The sequence below is a fragment of the Myotis myotis genome, unplaced genomic scaffold (assembly GCF_014108235.1).
Source record: "Myotis myotis isolate mMyoMyo1 unplaced genomic scaffold, mMyoMyo1.p scaffold_m19_p_1, whole genome shotgun sequence".
Lineage (NCBI taxonomy): Eukaryota > Metazoa > Chordata > Mammalia > Chiroptera > Vespertilionidae > Myotis > Myotis myotis.
The window spans coordinates 41,905,280-41,914,137 of NW_023416313.1; the positions used below are offsets into that span (position 1 = coordinate 41,905,280).

General features: G+C 43.0%; 1 pseudogene; it reads left to right on the forward strand.

The window, feature by feature from the left end:
* The window catches only part of LOC118660754, a 100,338-nt pseudogene extending 91,872 nt beyond the window's left edge, over nt 1-8,466 (forward strand).
* The last annotated feature ends 392 nt before the right edge of the window (nt 8,467-8,858 follow it).

Here is an 8,858-nt window from a genome sequence, read left to right on the forward strand (position 1 = left end):
GCAGTGATACTGCAGTAGGAATGAACACATGTAGCACCTAGATCTCGGTTTCTAATACTATTTTCCAACATAAGGAATCAGAACTCTTTGATTCCAATACTGGCCTAGGAAATAATATATAGGATGACCTTGTAGTGCCAGAAAGTAAGGAAACACTCAAAATAAACAAAATGAGAGTGATATCCATAGAGGGGAAAGATCTCAATGGCCAAAGATAGAATTCAACACAACTATGGTAAGTAAAAAAAGTAGTGTTGAATTATAAGTCATCATATAAATTGAATGTTCATGAGCTAATACTGACTTAAATGAATAAATAATAACTAAGTGGGGGAAAACTGATGAATCTCCCATGCAGAAGAATCACCCAGAATTGATATACTCTGTCATCAAGATGGTAGAACATAGCTTTTCACTTTTTAAGTGTGTACTGTACATAGTACCTTTTTTCCACAGGGAGAAAGAAGAGAAACTGTACAATGGATAAACCTGACATAAACTATCTCATGATTATAATTAACAGAAATAAAGTCATTTTGATAATACATAATCTATATGATGTTATGAAAATAACACATTACAGTCTTCATCTTACAATCCCATACCCCTGATCTAATCAGGAGAAAATGACATCAAATACATTCCAATTAAGGAACATTCTACAGAATATTAGTACCTGGTACTTTTGAAAAAAACATCATGGCCATCAAAACAAAAACAATACAAGAAACCATCACAGCCAAGAAAAGACTGAGACAGGATGATAATGTATAATGATATCCCAGAAAGGATCTTGGGGGGAAAAAAGACATTATTTAAAAACTAAGAAAATACTAAAGTATAGATTTTAATTAAAACAAAGTGTTAATATGAGTTCATTAATTGTGAGAAATGTCTTATATATAATACAACTTATTGATAATAGGGGTAAGTTGAATTGGTTGTATCTATCTGCAAACTTTCTGTACTAACTTTACAACTTTTCTATAAATGTAAGTCTACCTTAAAATAAATGTTTCCTTAAAAATAGAATATAACAAAACCAAGATAGTATAGTGTCACCAAACAAGAAAATGAACAGCCTTGAGACTTTCACCATGTAAAAACTGGTAAAAGCACTGTAGCAAAAGCTTTCAGGAAATGCATTCTAGGGCAAGACTGCTTAGCCTCTATTTCACTCACATATTTTATGCACCCTTAACATAACTGTCTATGTTTCCACTGACCCTGCCAAGAAGCACCCTGGTAGCTTTTGTGTCTGGCAGGTCTTAGCAGATAGCACAGCTGGCTTGCACTTCAAGTGGATGACAGAGGGTGTGTTATCCTACTACTAGCCAAGACTTCACACAAATCAGAAAGCACTTATTTAAAAGGTGAGCAAGCTCCTGCACTGCTGGTCAAGAGAAAAGGGTTCCATTGCCTTGCCTCTAGTTCTCTTGGGAAAATAGACAGGTTATTGTTGGTTCTTTTTCATATTTTTTTATGCAACAAAAGTGAAATCTCTCCCCAGAGCACAGGTATCATACACACTACCAGATAAGACTGTGCAGAAGCTATAATGGAGATATACTTCACTTGCTAATTAAATTGAATTAAAACAAATCCAGGCAAAATGCTAAACCAGATGAGACACCACGATTGAGGCATAAATGAGGACTGTCTGTGGTCATTTAATTGGATAAATTTCCCCAGAAATCTCAGTTGCAAAAGGTTTTGTTGCTGTAACTTTGTTCACATATTAAGGGTTTAAAATTCACATGTTTTTGGGTTTTCTTATTCATAACTAAAACTGCCAAATTGGGGCTGAGCAAGACTTTGGCACATGACTCATCCATTGTCCTAATTTTACCAAGAATACACACAACCCGGGGCAGGGTAAGTGATTGAAGACATCCACAATGATCACTATTTTAGAGCCATAATTCCAACCTAAGCTCCCGACGCCAGGCTTGCTCTTTTATTTAACTGCCCTGATGGTTCATGCTGCAGTTTTATTTCTCTTTATCTTAATACTAAGGTCCCTTTGGTTCTTTATTTCAGAGCAGCCTGAATGATAGCTACAAAAGTAAGGTTATTTATGGCATAACTTTTAAAAACTTATTATATTATTTAGGCTGTGCTTTTACAAGACTAACAGACTGAATCTATATATATAAAAGGCTCAGTATCTGTCCTTCCCTCTGACCAGTAGCTATGACAGGCACTGACCATCAGGGGAGCAGATGCTCAACACAGGAGCTGCCATGATGCCCACTGGCCATTTAAAAATAAACGGCACCACAGACCTGGTGCCAACAAACCAACACTCGGCTTCCCCCAAGTGGGACACAGGCCCCGCCACCACCCTGGAGCGACTCCCCACCAAATCACAGCCAACGCTGCCAAGGCCCCATGGCACGAAATGTGGACCACAGCCAAGCCCAGCCCAGAAACAGTTGCTATGGGTGCCTGGTAATGACGTCATGTAGCAACTCCAAGCTTCCTCTCCCTAGTCTAGTGACTAGCCTCCTTGGAGTTTCTTCACCCCAGGAATATGACTTTCTTTATAGCCAGATGCAAACATTTTACAGTTTAACCAAATGTTTGTGAAGCGTTTTCCCATGCCTCATCTCATTTGATCCTCACAGATGTCCTGGAGTAGGTAGATAGGAGACTTGGTAGGATTCTATTTTCTTTTCATTAGCAAGACAATGGAGATTTAGAAAGTTTAGAAACTTGATCCGACTGAAAAGAAGTAAGAAGTTGTGGAACTTGTAAATGACTTCAGGTTTTCTCACTGTGCAGAATATAGTCAAACACTGCTGCAGCTAAATATTTTACCCTATGTTCTCCCTGCATGATCTACAATAAAAATCTGCTTTGTGTTGATATTTACTGGGCTGGAAAAAGTTTAGCTAAATCAGAAAGCAAGTCTAATTAAACAAGTTTATACACACACACACACACACACACACACACACACTAGAGGACCAGTGCACAAAAATTTGTGCACTGGCGCCGGGGGGGGGGGTATCCCTCAGCCCAGCCTGTGCCCGCTCGCAGTCTGGGACCCCTCGGGGGATGACCACCTGCTGGCTTAGGCCCACTCCCTGGGGGATTGGGCCTAAGCTGGCAATCAGACATCCCTCTAGGAGCCCGGGAGCCCTTGGAAGATGTCCACTTGCCAGCGGGGAGCAGGCCTAAGCTGCAGTCGGACATCCTTAATGCTGCTGAGGACGCAAGAGAATTTCCCGTCACCTCTGTTTTGCTGGAAGCCATCAGCCTAGCTTGTGGCTGAAAAGTGCTCCCCCTGTGGGAGTGCACTGACCACCAGGGGGCAACTCCTACATTGAGCGTCTGTCCCTTGGTGGTCAGTGTGTGTCATAGTGACCAGTCATTCCCAGTGGTTCTGCTTTAGGGTCAGTTTGCATATTACTCTTTTATTACATAGAATAGAGGCCTGGTGCATGGGTGGGGGCTGGCTGGTTTGCCCTGAAGGGTGTCCCAGATCAGGGTGGGGGTCCTGCTGGGGTGCCTGGCCAGCCTGGGTGAGGGGCTGATGGCTGTTTGCAGACTGGTCACACCCCCTTCAGGGTGGGGGTCCCCACTGGGGTGCCTGGCCAGTCTGGGTGAGGGGCTGAGGGCCATTTTCAGGCTGGCCAACCCCCCCCCCACGCCCCCGGCGATGGAAGCTCCCAGCCTCTCCTTTTTTTCTTTTTTTTTATTCTGGAATTTATTTACCTTCTATAATTGGAACTTTGTTGCTTTGAGTGGCGCTTAGAGCCGCCGTGTCAGGTGGGAAGTTGGCTTGCTCCATCATTGGGGCAACCAAGCCTCCTGCTCACTCCAGCTCCCTGGCTGCTGGCTGCCAACTTGGTTGGGTTAATTTGCATATAGTCGATCTGATTGGCTGGTGGGTGTGGCTTAAGGTGTAGAGAAGGTACAGTCAATTTGCATGTTTGTCTTTTATTAGTATATATATATATAATTAGTATATATATATATATATATATATATATATATATATATATATATGGCTAAGTTGACTCGCGCATGCCAATACATATTAAGCTCTCACTGGCACCAATCACATGCATGTGTTTTGACCTGTCATTATTGATCATGAATTTGGTTGAGACTTCTAACATAGAGAAAGGCAAATAGTGATATTAAAATATTTCTTCTAATTAATTTCCTTTTAATGTACATGAGTCTGTGCACCAGGACACTAGTAAGAAATAAAAGGAATGATTTAATCTGGTCAGCCTCCTTCTTTTCTATGAGATGATCACCCATGATATAATTATTTGAACAATTCAATCAACATCTCTTTAAGGAGCATCTACCACTGTGCTAGGTGTCAGAATAAGGGGATCGGAGGGAGGCAGAGAATTAAATGTCCACTCAGCTTATCTAGCCTGGAAAATTCACAAGTGCATGTAATTCAAGACAACATATGTTATAGTGTGCTTATGGGAAACACCTACTGGAATAGGATTTTTGACATATAATTGGGTTATATTTTATTACAATTAACAACACTACTAAAAATTGCTACCATTTACTAAGAAACCTATGAAATGAAATGTAACTTTACAATGACTTCACACTTAAATCTCAAAAACTATGAAATAAGAAGTTTTATCACATTTTACAGATCGGTAAATAGGGTTAGGACAGTGGTCGGCAAACTCACTAGTCAACAGAGCCAAATATCAATAGTACAATGATTGAAATTTCTTTTGAGAGCCAAATTTTTTAAACTTAAACTATATAGGTAGGTACATTGTTATTAACTTAATTAGGACACTCCTAAGGCTTAGGAAGAGCCACACTCAAGTGGCCAAAGAGCTGCATGTGGCTCCCGAGCCGCAGTTTGCCGACCACGGGGATAAGAGATTTCTGTGAGTTAAGACTTATTAGAATCAAGACGATATAGGCCTCATTATTTCACAACTAGAAAGTGATAGAACTGGGATTTGAGGTTCATTTGTCCTCTCTGGCACTTATTTTGTGTGTGTGTTTTTTTTCCTCAAGTTAAAGTAAAGTTGAAAGAATTGAATGGACCTGCCTCAGTTATAATCTCCCAAGATGACTGTTAATAATTCATATTCCAGCTTCCCAGATAACTTTGGGAAACCTTCAAAAACCAAACAAGTAGAACATAAAGAATAATATCTCAATTTGAAAGAGTTGTCTAAGTCATTTAAAGATCAATTAAAATAGTAATTATCGCTGTTTCTTTATCATTAGGGTTTGTTAATAAGTTGATGATTATGATTAATTCTGAATTTTGGGTTAGGTAAAGAATCATGAACACTAATATTTGAACTTTCTAGTTGGGAGTCATGAAAGAAAAACCATGGGTGATACTGGTGACTGCAGAATGACAATTGTCCTTATTGTTTGTCAGTTAAGATTTTTTAAGACAATCAGTGAGGATTTTATAAAAAGGCATATTAGAGCCAAATAATACAGTTTTCCCAAAGTCATCTAAGAGTGCAGACATATTCATTGAATGCCACTTAACTACTCTGTAACAAATATTATATTGTTATAAATACCATCTCAGAAGTAATAAATATTAACTTTTATCCATGATGCTCTGTATCAAAGTATCATAGGCCAGTACGAAGGTTGAAAGTAAAAGTAAGCAATGGTGAGCACTGGAAATGTTCCATCTGGTAGAATAGCATGGTGAAGACAGCCACTGAGCCCACATCCTGGGAGTTGCAGAAAGGCTTTCATACCAATGATGGGATGTCTCTGGCCCTGATTAGTTTTACCATTTAGGAAATTGCCGAAATTGTGTAGTCCTGCCTCCATGTGCCCAATGAACTGTCTAACACAGACTCTTTATTTAAGCAACTTTATTTAACAAACACTGAAATTAATGTTTCATACAAACTAAAATTTATTAGCTGTAACATCTATGAAAATTTTATTTCAAGGATAAGAATTTGTCATATTAAAAATATAAAGCTTAGGTGACAGGGAAGATCATATATATAAATATCACTTACATATGATTCCTGAGAAGATTTGGTCAATGTATATTGTTTTATTTTTATATATCTATAGTAATACCAATCTGCACATAGATTTTTAAGCCTTGCTAATTTTCTAGAACTAGCAAGAAATATTGATTTTAATCAACCAGCTAAGCTATTCAAAATACTGTTTTAAGGAGAAAAAATTGCACAGAAGCAATTTATTGCTTTTAAATGCAATTAACCAATAATGTAAAATTTTATTATTCAGTTATAATAGTAAATTCACAGAGTAAACCAGCCAAAGAAAATTGAAATTTTAAAGTAATTATAAGTGATGTAAACTTAACAATTGTTTATAATGTAGAAAAAATGTGTTAAACATTTGAATTATCTATCCTATATAATAAAACCCAGCAGCCGAACAGCGGAATGATCAGAATGACTGGTGGACCAGTTGCTTTGAAGTGCACTGACCACCAGGGGGCAGACACTCAATGCAGGACCTGCCCCCTGGTGGTCATTGCGCACCCACATCAGAAGCACGGGTCCTGACCAACCCTGTCAGGAGGCCCACCACCGCCGGGGCAGCCACTCAGTCCCGCTGTAGTCCAGCAGGTTCAATCTCCAGAGAATGGGCCAGGCACCAACGGACCAGTGCCGCTGGCACAATCCTGACAGCGCTGATGGACTCCTGGAACTCAGCCTTGGGCACCTCGGCCGCTTCCCCTCCCTAGATGCTCCACAAGGAAGAAAGGATATAAAAGCATCCGCCAGCAGCGCCAGGGGCGACCAGTAAAGAAACAAAAACCGATTACCAAGAGAATGCCGCAGTCAATGTCCAGAATCTGGCTCAGGAGAACGGAGAGAAGGGAGAATTCCATAAGTTGGCCGATGCCAATATATTTCTGAGTGACTGCCTAGCGTGTGACAGTGGTGTGACTGCAGAGGAAGGAATCCAAGTTTCTCAACAGAACACGAAGGACTTCTTCCGTGTTCTGAACCTTAATAAGAAATGTGATACCTCACAGCACAAGGTGCTGGCAGTGTCCGTGTGTCCTCAGTCTCTGCCTTATTTTGCTGCTAAATTCAGCCTCAGTGTCACTGATGCATCCAGAAGGCTCTGTGGCTTCCTCAAAAGCCTAGGGGCGCACTGTCTTTGACATGAAGATAGCTGCGGACTTCAGCATCCTGGAGAGTCAGAAGGAATTTGTGCATTGGTACTGCCGGCACCGTGAGGAAGAGCCCTAGCTACCCATGCTGACCTCCACCTGCCCCGGCTGAGACAGATATGCAAAGTGCGTGCTGGGTCACCCCATCAGCCCCACCTCTGCACGGCCAAGTCTCCCCAGCAGATCATGGGCTCTCTGGTGAAGGATTACTTCACCAGACGGCAGAACCTGTCTCCAGACAAGATTTTCCACGTCATTGTGGCCTCGTGTTATGACAAGAAACTAGAGGCCCTTTGAGAAGATGGTCCCACAGCTTTGCAGAGTTCCCAGGGGCTGACTGTGTGTTAGCCTCAGGTGAAACTGTCAGGTAATGGAGAAAAGTGACCTCGCCTTGAACGCCACCACCGTGGACACTCTGCTTGGAGACATGAAAGAGAAGGAGGTGAGGCTCCACGAGGGTGCCAGCTCCAACGGGTACCTGGTGCACATCTTCAGGCACATGGCCAATGGCCAAGGAGCCGTTCAACAAGGACGTGGGGGTGCTCACCTACCGCACCCTGAGGAACAAAGACTTCCAGGAGGTCACCCTTGAAAGGGACGGAGAGGTTCTGCTACGCTTTGCGGTTGCTTACGGCTTTCGGAACATCCAGAACGTGGTCCTGAAGCTGAAGAGTGGCAAGATCCCCTGCCACTTCGTGGAGGTCCTGGCCTGTGCCGGGGATGCCTAAGCATCAGGGGCCAGGCCCAGGTGGATGATGGGTGTGAAGACAGGGCACTGCTGCGGCAGATGTAAGGCATCTATGCTGCCATCCTGGTGTGGTCCCAGAGGCCAGTGCCCATGTGCAGGAGCTGTACCAGGAGTGGCTGGGGGATGGGGGGAGGGGCAGGGCAGCCAGCCAGCAGCCAGGACTTCAAGTGGTAAAGGTCAGCAGATGCCTGGCCTGCAGGCCGCCTGAGGAGGGGTGTCAGTACCATGAAGGAAAGGCTTAGCATCTCTGTCACCGGTTTGGTTTTCAGAATTCCCTGCTCCCCATCTGTCTGCTCCCTCCCTGAGGGTCACTGTCATCATCACATGGGTGCAACTGGAATATTGTATCTCGAGAAGATTGCCCCAATGTACATATCCTTTTATTCGATGATGAAAAAATCCCAAAGAACAAGAATGGAGACAGACTACTGTCCTTTAGGCTGAGACTTGGTTCTGTCCACATGTCTCAGAGAGATTGGATGAGGAAATGGCCCAGTTTGGCCCTGACTTTACCCACTTATGTTACTCCTGAAGGAGTCTTTGCCACAATGTGAATAAACTGCACCTTTTGGAATAGGGGCTCATACAAAAAACTGCATTCCCAACTTTTCTTGAAACAGATCTATGTTCTGCAGCTGTGGCCACCGTCCTGAGATCAGGTCCTGTCCACCAGTTCCTGTCACTGGGAGTCAGGGGGCATTGGAGTGAGGGTCCCCCCCATGCCCTTTCACATTCAGGGATTGAGCTGAACTCACTTTGGGGGAGGCCTGGCAAGGGTGACAGGTGCCCCAGATGGAAGGATGGAGAATGGAGAGGCGGACGCCCTGCTCAGTCCCTCCCTGTATGGGGTCAGGCAGATTAAGGTCGACCAGTCCACCCCACAATTGGGTGAGACAGCGTCCTCTGTGTCCACCTCTCACCTAGTGGACCCGGCCACTCCCCTCACCTCTGGGAAATCCTCTGCCTTCC